Source organism: Amphiprion ocellaris, chromosome 12, assembly GCF_022539595.1.
Source record: "Amphiprion ocellaris isolate individual 3 ecotype Okinawa chromosome 12, ASM2253959v1, whole genome shotgun sequence".
In the NCBI taxonomy this organism is placed as follows: domain Eukaryota; kingdom Metazoa; phylum Chordata; class Actinopteri; family Pomacentridae; genus Amphiprion; species Amphiprion ocellaris.
The window spans coordinates 28,096,246-28,109,458 of NC_072777.1; the positions used below are offsets into that span (position 1 = coordinate 28,096,246).

At 38.3% G+C, this 13,213-nt stretch overlaps 1 long non-coding RNA gene across 1 annotated transcript; it reads right to left on the reverse strand.

Moving 5' to 3' along the window:
• Nucleotides 1–7,229: 7,229 nt before the first annotated feature.
• LOC129350224 (uncharacterized) lies at nucleotides 7,230–10,046 on the reverse strand. Its single transcript, XR_008603574.1, has 3 exons — nucleotides 9,459–10,046; nucleotides 8,666–8,824; nucleotides 7,230–7,731 (listed from the first exon to the last, which is right to left on the reverse strand). It is a non-coding gene; the product is annotated as an uncharacterized LOC129350224 (long non-coding RNA).
• Nucleotides 10,047–13,213: the final 3,167 nt, after the last annotated feature.

Genomic DNA, 13,213 nt, shown 5'->3' on the forward strand with positions numbered 1-13,213 from the left:
AGCCAGCTCAGTGGGTGCAACTAATCAGCCTTCTCCAGTCCACTATTTAACCAGACACGACCCAGCTCTCAGTGCGGGAGCGTAAAAAGAAAACGGAGAAGGAAAACGAGAAGAAGGAACGACGTATTCCTGCTGGACCCACCCGTTCCTGCCATGTGTGCCGTCAGCACTGGACCCTCCGAGCAAAGGAGACACTCGCCTGAACCGGCTTCCCCCTTCTGGTATCTTTCCCCACTCACCTGTTGCTGCTCTACCCAGGCGGCCACCGCTGTTAACCAGTCCAGAGCATCCCAAGTAGTACCCGTGTGTAGTTAGTCCTAGTTATAGCTCTTGTTACAGAAAGCGCCGTAATTTGACGACTTCTGTCTTTATCCCTCCGTTTTCCGTTACCTGCATAAAGAGAGCTTCGAGTTTAGTTACCTTTAGGATAGATACTTCTCGCCTAGGTGATACCTACCGCGAGTTGGTTTGAGTTTTTGTCGCGTTACAGTTTCGCCCGGCCCTAAGGTGCCGTTTCAGGATTCAGAGCTTAGTGCGCTCGACTTTTAGTTCGTTGTATATCTTGACTTCTGTTGTTGTCCCTGAGGACCTTGTAAATAAACCAGAGTTACACACTATTTCCGACTGTTCATTTCCTACACCTGAGCTCTCACTGAACCCCCGTGACACAAGTTACATGGTTCATTAAAAGAATCAAACTACAGCATTTACATTTCTGTTAAAACACTTTGTCAACAGGAGCCAGTTGAAGGCTGCAGTGATTTTAGTGACACTACAATGTATAAGAGTGAAGTTATTGAATATTTGTCTCTCTTTACTGTTGCAGCGGTTTTGCAAATTGCAGACGGACCCTGTTCACTCCATAGACACCAATGTTATTCCTGTAGCTTGAAAGACAGCTACTTTTGATGAAACTGGGCTTGTAGCACATTGTCTGCCTTGCAACAATGGGAAAGAGGCACTGTTTGTGTTTTGACAACCTATATCTAATGAGTTATTGATGCTGGAAGTCCGAATCTGTGAATATCTTTCCAACTTTACTGAACTTGGGGCCACTACCACCTAAGGAGTGATATATTTAATTTTGGAAAAAGCATTTAGCCATACTTAAAGCTTTAAGTGCTTTATTAACACAGAACTAAAAATTTTGTATTGTTTTATTATCACAGGTTCTGTCTGAAAAGAGGTGGCATCATTTTAAACGGTGAAATCAAACTAACAAAATGTAATGACCAACCAGTGAGTAATACTGGATTCTGCAAAAACATAAACAACTTTTTAAAAAGAACTAAATCTTATCTTAACACGGTTAATGTATTAACTTATTTGTGTGTATGCATGTATTTATTGATTTATTTAGTACTGTTAACATATCAGACTTCTGAGTGAATTTTTCTTAAGATAGGCAAAGGCCATTTATTGATTAAATATAGGCTGTTAAATGTTTATTAAAAACTAAAAAGCATTTAAAAAAAAAAAAACAACTTAGGCATTTATTGAGTCACTAAAATACTGTAGAGTACAGACCACATCAGCATGATTATAAGCATCCTCTGGTAAATTAACAACCAGATACTGATGTCTCTCACCATATAGACTTCAAGAGATGACTGGGGGATGATAAACTGTGACCTACTGGTTGGGTTCTCTCTGTTCTCATGTTTCTTACATGTTTGTCCCCTGACAGCCGGGTCATAATGTTTTTTGAGCAACACACCATAATATGATGTTTTTACAATGATGGTTCTACTATGAAACCAGTTTGACATGTTCAGGTGTTCTTTGAAACCTCAGAGATTTCAGGGATCAGAAGGTGGTTCTCAACTTTCTTTATTAACTTTCTGCTTCAACTTTAAATTAAATTTCCTTGACTAACCCAACCCTCTGGACTTCCAGTAAGCTGTGTTCCTATTGGCTCTCCAGGTGGCTGCTTGGTGTTATCAGGAACACCTGAGCAGCTTGGTGTTATCAGGAACACCTGAGCAGCTCAGTATCTTCCTGCTTTATTTAGCTGCAGACAAACATTTCCTCCGTTTCTCTTCACCACTTAACCGGGTTTGGCTCCGTTTCTTTAGTTCGTTGTTTAGGCGTTGGCTTGCAGCTTCCAGCAGTAAAATAGACTTTAATGTGTTTCTTGGTGTGTTTTAGGGCTTTGTACTGGATAGTTGTCTTGGTAAATGTGGTTCTTTAGCCACAGCTAGCACATGGTACTAATGTGTGCAGTGATTAGTGGGTTTGGTGCAGCTGAGTTGTGTCTTTATCTTGGCTGTAGTGAGTCTTTAGAGGTTTTTGGTCAGACACATTCTGTGTTCTTGTTTGTGAAGCAACGTTGGTTGTCCAGAAGGTAAGAGTTCCTGTCCTGATTCTCTGTTCTCAGAGGTTCTCTGGTAGGCTGCAGGAGACTTTAGCGTTTGGGTTGTGCTAGTTTGGTTTTTGTATGGTTTCATTTGGACGACTATCTTGAGGCCCCTCCATGTGGTTTAGTGAGGTTTTCTGCAACAGTTCTACAAAGCAACCTGCAGCAGAAGAGACTTTGAGAGTTTTTAGGAAGTTCTGGAGAGCAGACTTTAGAGCAGCAGAAACATTTGTCAGCAGTTTGAGCAGGAGAAGGTGAGCTTCAGAGTAGAAATGAGAAGGAAACCTTCTTGACCCGTGTGGTGAGGTCCTGTACCAAGAGTTTGAGCAGGTTGTGAAGAGTCTGTAGTTCTTTGGTCTGAAAGCACAAGAAGAGTCGACTCATTAAAGGAGAAAACAGGAGATATTGTTGGTTCTTCTGTCGCTTTGCCGTTTCCAGTTTCCTTAGACTGAATATCAAGTTTATATTTTAAATGATTTACCATGTGAGCCCAAGAAGACTTCAATAAACTCCCTCCATCCCCTGGACACAACATATTTTATTACCATGTTAAATTTTTTATTTTTTTTTTAATAAATGTTTTTGAGTTTTAATCATAGTTATAGCGTAGTTTTTTCTCTTTGCTTGTTTAGTTTTGTCATCTGTGTGAAAGGTGCTAAACAAATAAAGTCGAATTGATAAAGTGAATAATTGACTAACTCATGATTGTGACAACAGAAGTATTTTCATTGTGATTTAAGGGTTTATTTCATTTTTAAGGTTGGGGTTAAAATCTTGACAAAAAAAATTAAAGAAATAAATTGCATTTAAAAAAGCAATTAAATCAAAGAAAAAAACATTTAATACAATAAAACTTTTAACAAGAAAATTAAACATTAAATACAATTAAATTATATTAAAGAGACAAAATATTTATTTTTTTTTCTTTTTTTGTCTGCATTTGTTCTCATTGTTTAACTCCACTAAAGAGGTGTCAACATTGTATGAGATTGATGCATATTTTAGTCTTGCAGCTAAATATTTTAAAATATTTGGCTGCAAAATATTTAATTAGATAATTAAATGGAAGATACGAAACATGTAATTATGAAATTAAACAAATGTTTTTAAACAAAAATATTAAACATTAAAGATGAAATATTTTAGATAATTAAACATTTAAAAAATACAATTAAACAAGAAGAATATTAAACATTTTTTAAAAATACAAAACATTTAATTAGATTATTAAACCTGTAAAAAGACAAAACATTGAATTAAAAAATTAAATGTTTAATTCGAAAATTAAGTCTTAAAGACAATAAAACTTTAAATAGGAATTAAACAGAAAATACAATGAAGCATTTAAAAAGAAAATGAAACATTAAAAGGTGGTAAAACATTTAAAAAGAAAAACCTTAACAAAGATTTAATCAAAAAATTAAACATTGGGAAAGAAAAAGGAATTTTTCAAACGAGCCAATAAAACATTTGAAAAAACAACAATTGAACATTAAAAAGACAAAACATTTCAAAATCAAATCAGACATTAGAAAAGAATAAAAAGTGAGAAAAGAGCAAAACTAAACATTTAAGAAGAATCAAACTAAAGACAAAACATTTGAAAAGACACCAGTTAAACTTTAGAAGATCAAATTAAACAGAAGAGACAATAAAAGGATGAAAAAGAGAAAAAACAGATAAAGGTAATAAAGTGTTTTCTAGTCTGAAATGAAAACATCAAGTTGTTTCTTCAAACATTTCCTCTTTCTATGTTCTTGGTTTGATTGTGGACAGATTTACTAAGAACTCATTTAAGAAAACTGCTTTCCAGATAAAGTCTGCTAGTAGTTGAAGGCATTAATCAAACTAATGTTACCTTCTGATCTCCACAAACTTTACTGTTCAGTGAAGAGAATCAAAGTTTAAGGATTTCTAAAAAAAAACCCACAGGTGAAGGTCTGAGAAGAACTCAGATGGATGGTCTAAATGTGAAATCAAGACTCATGGTCAAAAGTTTTAAGGCTTCTGTTAACCAGAAAGTTCAAACTAACAGAGAAGTAGTGAGAAACTTTTAAAATTTCAGTCCTCAGACTGTCTGAAAGCTCAAACTAACAGAGAAGTACTCAGGAACTTTAAAAATTTCAGTCCTCAGACTGTCTGAAGGTTCAAACTAACAGAGAAGTACTGAGAAACTTTTAAGATTTCAGTCCTTGGACTGTCTAAAGGTTCAAACTAACAGAGAACTACTCAGGAACTTAGAGGATTTCAGTCCTTGGACTGTCTGAAGGTTCAAACTAACAGAGGACTACTCAGGAACTTAGAGGATTTCAGTCCTCAGACTGTCTGAAGGTTCAAACTAACAGAGAACTACTGTAGGACTTAGAAAATTTCAGCCCTCAGACTGTGTGAAAGCTCAGGTCCTGAGGACTCGGGAGGTGTGGAGGCTTTGGAAAGTCTTGGAACTGAGGGTTCCACCCTCCAGCACAAAGGCTGAAGTCCAACCTCTTGAGAAAAACGGTCGAGTCGAGACCCGAGTTAAAAAAAAACTCGAAAATGACAAAAAATAGATGATAAATGTGCAAAAAAAAGAAGAATTAGTATCTGAGCGAATAGCTCAGGGGATAAGAAGACGGACTACCAAGTGGAAGGTCGCAGGTTCAAGACCCACCACTGGCAGTTTTCTTTCTTTGTCTTTGTCAGGAGTTTCAAAAAATTTAAGAAGTGTCTGGTCTTGAACCAGCGACCTGCAGCTCCACAGGCAAATCCTTAACTCACTGAGCTACAGATCAGATAAAAAGAAATAAATTCGTCGTCCCTTTGGCATCGTAGTTCCTGAAGTGACCTCATGGGCAGAGCCAAGGCGGAGTCTGGGTGGAGTCAGGGCGGAGAGTAGGCAGGGAGGTGGGTGGTGGCCTCCCCCCTCTACTCCCCCACCGCCCACCACACTTTCCCCCGCCCAACGAGTTTTTCGAGTCTCCACGAGTTCTTCGAGTCTCCACGGGTTTTCCCGAGTTTCTTGAGTTTCCACCAGGTCGGAGGCAGAACAAGTTGTCATGAAGAGGTGTTGAAGTCGGCCAGGATGGACTGACTTTTTACAGTGACTAGAAGGAAGACAACTAGAAGAGCAGGTCTTTAACCACCATCCATAAAATCCATGGAGTCGGCTCCAGAGAAATGAAAGAAGGTCAACTTTTATCAACCTCCATCCAGATGTTCAACTTGATATCTTTACTTTGAGATTTTTAGCACCACAAACCTTTAGTATCACACTTTATTATCCTTTATTAGGACTTTCATGGAATCCACCAGCAGATTCAGTTTTTGTTGAGAAACTTTATTCTTGTCGTCGTGGGACTGCAGTATTTAAAACTGTTCCTTCTATTTGACCTCATGTTTATTAGTTTTAGTGGAGAAAGTTTGAATTGTCAATTAGTCTCTTAAAAACTAAATAATAAATTGGATTAGTCAAGAGGATTAAATTTCTTACTTTGTCATATTTTAAATATGACAAAAAAGTATAAATATAAAGCATCTTGAGACAATTTGACCTGTAATTGGCGTTATATAAATAAAATTGAATTAAAATTGTATGTATCTTGTCACGTTGGAGTAATTCAGCCATATATGTTAGAAAACACATTTTCTTTGTCCATTAATCTGTCATTTTCTCCAGTAATTCATTTCTTGTTTTGGTTTATAAAATGTCAAGCCCAAATATATTCAGTTTACTGTCATAAAAACCAAAAAGATTTACATTCATGATGCAGGAATCAGGCAGTTTTTCACTTTTTATCTTAGTTTAGTCAGAAAGATAGTTGATAATATGTGAATTGTTGCAGCTTGTGAGCCATAGAAGGTTTTAATCTTTGGGGCCGAGTGTCAAAAAACATTTAGAAACCAAGATCAACAAAGCACTCAACAAAGGGAAATCCAAATTTGCATGACAATGTCTAATTAAAGGACATTAATTTCCAATGTAATTGTGTGATATTCATCCTCTGGAGCTTTCTCTTCACATCGTCTTCCACCTGGACTGGTTTGGTCTGGAGCATGTGCAACAAACATTTGAAAAACTGCACTTTAACATCAATGAATGACACTGAAGTTTAATCTCTACATAAATGAGACTGAGTCTGGATGTGCTGCTCTGTCATTAACTCCTAAGTTTAGGGAAAGTTAAAACAAAAGAGGATAGTTCAGAGAAGACTTGAGAATGAGCTTATTTTGAACAAACATCTCACACTTTCTGAGCTTCAGCACCTCGAGCAATATAATTTAACAACAAGCAACTCAAGAGATCCAGAAGTTGGTGAGAGTTAGCTTTAGCTGAGCCAAAGAACATGTGGGACGCTAACCTAGCAAACATTTAAGACTTTTCTCTGTGAATTCTGAGAAATAATTTACTATTTAATGACAGAGCTACACATCTTAACTCAGTCTCATTAAAACAGACTCTAATTCAGTGTCATCCATCCATATTAAAGTGCAGTTACCCAAAATGTTTGCTGCATGAGCTCCAACAAAACCTGTCCAGGTAGAAGGCCACTTTGACAAACAGGAAGTGGACGATTCCAAGCAGATTTATAGAAGGGGGAAACGGACTGTGCTAAGTGTGGTCGAGTATAGAGGGGTCTTTTGTGGGTTTTTAAGGCTGATAATGATTATTAGTGAGACATTTGGAGTAGATATTCATTTGCAGTAAATGAAAGTATTTAAAATCTTGGTGTTAAACTTAGAAGAACACAAATTCTAACAGAAAACTTTCTTGATACGTTTGTTTTGTTTACAGATGTTAAGTTAAAGGAGTTTTATTCGTTACGTATAACCAATCAAATCACTCCAGAAGACAGAGCAACCACAGGTAGATCAAGGTTCAGAGCCAAAGTAGCACCATTTTTAAATGTATTTATTACCGTAAATCAGTAAAAAATAAAATACTGATAATCAGTAAATCAGTCAGCCCACAATTACTACAATTCTACAATGTATGTCTCTTTCCTTTGACTTGTTATTTGTACAATATACGATGTATATGATGGTGTTTTTCATACCAAAGGCTATACTATGATGTTTTCTAAGAGACATACGATGCTACTCTGCTTCTTCTGGCCCTGGGCTGCTGTACTCCTCCTCTGTTGTTTTCTGGATTGTACTCAGCTGCATGCCTTCGTCCATCCGGCCTCCGTTGACTCGTCCCGCCTGCCGTCTCTGGAGCTGAAGCTGGATTGGAACAGACCAAAGTACAGTCTAATCACGATGCCAGCTGCCTCTCAAAAGGCTCCTTCATCTGGCAGGTGGCAGGCACTTCTTCTGAGGGGAAGCTGAGCTGGTCCAGCAGAACTTTGGAGATGTGTTCCAGTGGTTGGTGGATGTGTGGGGAGATAGAGAGGGACCTTTGAATTGTTCAGAAAGGAAAACAGGGAACCCATTGGTAGTTTTAGTTTAGGGTGCTACTGCGGTGTGTTTTGGGTTTTAAGAGGTGAACAGGAAGAGTTTTTTTTCCTATTGATTATCTTTTACTTTGTTCCTGGTTGGAATGCCCATCAATGTCAACATGAAGTTCACTTTTAGTTCTGTTTATTTATTTTTGTTTTACTAACACCCATTTGTTTTAACCCCCTCACATGTTGTGTTGTTGTAAACTTACTCTTTCAAATAAATTCTCGTCTAACCCTCTGGAAACCAGCGTTTGGACTGTTTTTGTGTTGTTCCTCACCTACTGACAGCTGTGGACTAAAGGCTATACTGTGACGTTTTTAGAGCGACATGCTATACTATGATGTTTGTTGGGCGACACGCTATACTATAGGCTTTTTTAACTGACATATGACTGTGACTTTTTTTGGTTTAGTTTTTTTTGTTTCTTTTAGCAACATATAAGAATTCGAACAGTTTTAAAAGTTACTATACTTTTACTTGTGCAATGAAATTATTATTCTATGGCATTTTTTAGATGACATATTATACTCTGATGTTTTCTTGAATAACACACTATTTTGACAATATACTGCACTATGACATTTTTTGAACCACATATCATACATGACAATTTTAGGCAACATCCTATCATTTTGTGCTTTTTGAACCACATAATAATCTATGTTTTGTTTTTTTTTCTTGCCAACATGCTGTACTATGAACTACAGGCCATACTATGTTATTCTTGAGTAAAGCATCCTATACTAACATTTTCTGAACTACATCCTATACTATGGCGTTATACACAGAGTGCTTTGGTTACATGTTGGTTTATAATCTAGATTTTTTTCTGTTTTGTTTTTTGACGGGATTACCACAGACCTGACCGTGAACACCGTTGACACCCACCTCAGGGAGATGCTGCCTAAGATCTCAAGGCTGCTTGGTCGTGGTCTTTCTGGCACGTACTCTTCCAAGATGAGCCGGGAAGTTTAACACTGATGGAATGACACCAGGTCTAAGCCGACAAACTTCCAATTCCTCCTCAACCCATAGTCTCTGGGAAACCTACATGGAGTAAGAAAAGTAGACAGAGAAGTAATTAAGTCTGTACACAACATTAACATTAAAAAGAAATCATGCTAATAAATTAAGTACAAAGAACCGAATTCGCCAATATACTGGAGACCAGAGCTATTTAATTTGATAAGTATAACCTTGTTTAGTAACATTTCAATTATTTGAGAGCAGTCCTAAAGAACTGTCTGTAATCCCAATCATAAAATGGGTTTGGAGGAAGAACATAGATGGTAATCTGGATATACATGAGTTAGGTTTTATAACTACTATTGGTAGTATTGGTGGTAGTAATAGCAATGTGACTACTACTAGTAGTAGTGCTCGTACATTAACTGCTGCTGCTGATACTGGCACTGCTACTACAACTTCTGATACTATTACAAATGCTGATACTACTTCTACGACTCTAACAGCTGTTTATACTACTACTGCTGCGTGTACTTTTAGTATTACTACTACTGCTTGTACAACTATACTACAGCTACTATTAATCGTCTGGTATTTGGTTGTCAAGCTGCTAGCTCGCCTTAGCGTTTTGCTAGTGGCTAACTAGTTAGCGCTCATAGACTGGAAGCTCTCAACAAGATTTCATAATGAAAAAAGAGCTAAAAACTATTCTTACCTATGAAAAGTCATTCCAAGTTTCCTTGTCTCAATCGTACGACGTAGTGTGTAACTGTATGCAGCACAGTGAGCCGGCATACTTGTTGTTTCCGTCTACATCAACGGAATGCACTGAAACTTTTCCCCCACTAGCTTAGCCTCGCTGTAGCACGCAGCTCAAAGGGGCGTGTCCTATCTACTCATTCATATCTATGAGAACAACGATGGCTGCACATAAGGACGCCTGATTAGCTGCGTAAATACCATTATATACAGTCTATGGTAAATACGTATGTGAATCGCATCATTGGCTGCAGCAGCCAGTCACCGGTCACTCACTGACTCACATTGAAAAATAGCACAGAATGAATTGTTACGTGTTTATTTTATTTACAATTTAGGTTGGATTTTTTTTTTTTTTGTGCGCAGCGCAGATTTTCTGTGCGTGGAGACCGTGTCAGCAGTGCGCAATTGCGCACGCGCGCAGCTTAGAGGGAACAGTGATTATGTCAACATAATTTAATAAAAAATATTTCAGTAAATTAGATTTTTTTATTTTTATTTTTTAGTCTTGCAGCCATATTCGAATAAGTGGTGGTAATGGGTCACTTTAATTATTTTTTAGAGTGTTGTAGATGAGGAAGTGAGTGGATCAAAATGAGTCAATAATTTGAAGATATGAGTTAACTTAAAAATAGATTTTTTTCAATATGGACTTAATTATGTAGTTCTGTTTGGTTTATTTTGTCCTATAAATGAAAGTGTTTCAAGCAATATTCTATTTTAAAGGCTAGTTATTGAATGGTTATGGACAGAGGCTGTCTTGCTGCTTGTTGCAAGAGTTGTAATAATCTGGTATGATGCCACATTTTGACCGCATGTCATTCAGCAGCTATGCAGATAAGAGCCTTGTGACAGGTTTAATTACACAGCAGTGTTTCCTTTGCAAAGGAAGCACATTGTTTGGATACCGCTGCTGATCAGACAGTCAGATGTCTTCTAGGAGATTCCAAAGTCTTGTTACTTTCAGATTTGGCTTGAAGAGTGTCAGAGCTGTCATGCTGCTGAACCAGATGCAACGCAGAGCGACGTGATTCAAAGATTCTTAAGCAGTGACGTCCTCTCATGGATGAATGCACAGTGAAAGTGGAGAAAGAGAGAAGCTGAAAGTACAGGTGCAGGAAAACAAGAAACCTGTGTTGTGTCTGTCTCTGTTTAAACCAATGTAGATGTGAGTTGGATGTATCACAGGTTGTGTCATTTCTGTTGCGACATGTCGTCTCTTCTGATGGAGTTTTGTAGCCGGAAGTTGTAGGTGGATGTCTTTGTGTTAAAGGGTGGCCTCTGCAGCCTCGCCCTTCTTCTTCTCCTTCCCGTCCTTAAGTTGGAGTCAGGAATACCCTTCTATGCAAAGGGGATCTCTTCCTGTTTGTCTGTGTCACACTCAGACATGGGTCAAAGTGCTATTGTCCTGTGACGCCACTGTTTCCTAACAAACTGAGGAGAGAAAAACACTGACAGTTTGAATGAGTGTGTTTGTGTTTGCATTGCATTATGGACTTTATATGCCCATGGAGTGGCTGGGTTCATGCACTTCTATATTTGCCACAAAGCTGGGCTGGGCTTAGAGGCGTCCACGGATGAATTACGCCTCCTTTCCCCCCTTGTTTTCCTCCATTGTCTGGATCCGGCCGTGATCTGGCCCCCATAGTCGGAAGCACCTGTCTCTGTTGCAGCAGACAAAGAAGGATGACCACCTGTTGTGTTTCACTGCACAGGGCTACCACGAGGTTATCTCATCCAAAAATCTCCATGGCTGCATTCTGAGTGGTTCCTGTGAAGCATTTGGCTAGACGAGTTAGGTTTTCGTACAGTTTGGATCTGATCAAACGGCAAAGCGAAACAGAAGCTGTCTATAATGCACATCAATGGAGATGAGTAAACAAAGTGTGTAATCATTTGACCGGACAAACCAGTCCAACTAGATGAGCTGATACAAGCCTTTGATTAATCAATCACCTCTTTCATCTACACAAAAGTAGTTTCATGTCAAACAGCACGTTCACATGCTTTGTGACATGGTACCTGGAGGAGAAGCACTGATAGCTTACCGGCTACCTCTGATAATAATCGGACTTCTGCACTGTATTGATATTTTCATTTCCGGTTGCACCTCACACAGGATTGAACAGCAAGTAATGGCAGCAAGCGTCACTTTCACTTTCGATTCTTATTTTTTCTGTTTAAGCCTTTAAGATGTAAGTTTGCTTTAAATTTAGTGGGTACTATTATGCATCATTCAAGCAGCAGCCTCCAGTGCTAAAAAATGAAGACAAAGCTGGAGCATCAAAAATTGCAATTCCTCAAATGGCCACTTGAGGTTGTCTCCAAAAGCGAGTCATTCCCCATAGACCCCCGTGTTAAAATTCATAACTTTACAGCGGAGACAAACAAGTTTACAGCCTGGTTCAAAAAACAGTTTTGGTCTCGATTGAAAAATGTACCGCTCATGACAACTGTACAGGGACTGAATTTTAAATCAGCTTTGATAAAAGCTTAAGTTTATGCGCACCTAAAGGCTTAGTCAATCTGAGTGACAGGTAGATGCTGTTGACGTTCGCATGGCCCGCCTCAGCTCCATTCACGTTGCTCATCTTTTCTCATATTGGGATGATCTTGGCAAAGTCTGGCTCTGCTAAGATGGTTTCCACTCTTCAGGAAACCTATAGGTAACATCACAGAGTTTATCCATCTGTATTTACAGTGAGTAGTTTTATTTAGTTAATACTCTCAATATATTGTTCAGTATGGCACACTGTTGCCACGTCTGTCTACTTTATCTATATGACGTGTTGCCGGTCCACTCCTGATAACGGATCCCTCCACTGTGGTTCCTTTTGCAGTTTCTTCCATGTATGCAGACAGTAACATCAGCCAGTTGGTCAGACTCTCCACCACTTTAGTCTGCACTTAATAAACAGCTATCTTATTAAGTAGCCGTGGCATTTTGTACGGACATCTGTTTTCCCCAGAGGATGAATCTTGATGGACCCCTGACTTTGGTGGTTTTAACTGAAACTTCTGAATTGTTATGAAAGGCAATATGTCCCCTCCGGATAAAGTGCAGTTATTTAAGTATTGATCCCCTGATCTTTTGATTTTTTTGATTTTGCACCACAATACGATTAATTTTAATGACAATATTTAGTATTAAATATTTTGCTTTAAGCCATTTGTCAACAATATTGACACTTCCATCATCCTCAGGTTTACTCTGTGCTAATTAGCAATGCTAGCATGCCCAACTACTATGGTGAACATATATAGTAATGAAAAAATTAGTAGACCTCTCCTGTTTCTCGACTGTGTTGGATACAGTATACAACAGAAGTGACGCAAGCCAACTATCTCATTGCAGTTAAACGTCTAATAATTTCTGACAAAGCATTACAAATGTCATCATCACAAATAAGGGCTCCTTTTACGATATCTTTCCCAAAGTCAGCTAGAATTTACTGTCACGGTCGAGTCACATTCAGCTTAATAATAGTAGTCCAAGGGATCCCAACACGCCAAAACAATACACAAGCAATAATAAGGATGCTTTTAAATACAGAGATCACAGGGGACAGCTTCCTGCCTGGCTGTCATTAGCCAGGGCCAGGATAACAGTGTGTGATGTGGTGGTGGGGGGGCTCAGTCCAGTCTGTCCCCTCAGATGTCCTCAGACAACAGGATGTTATTCAGGATCCAGTTGGGGAAATTACAGAACAC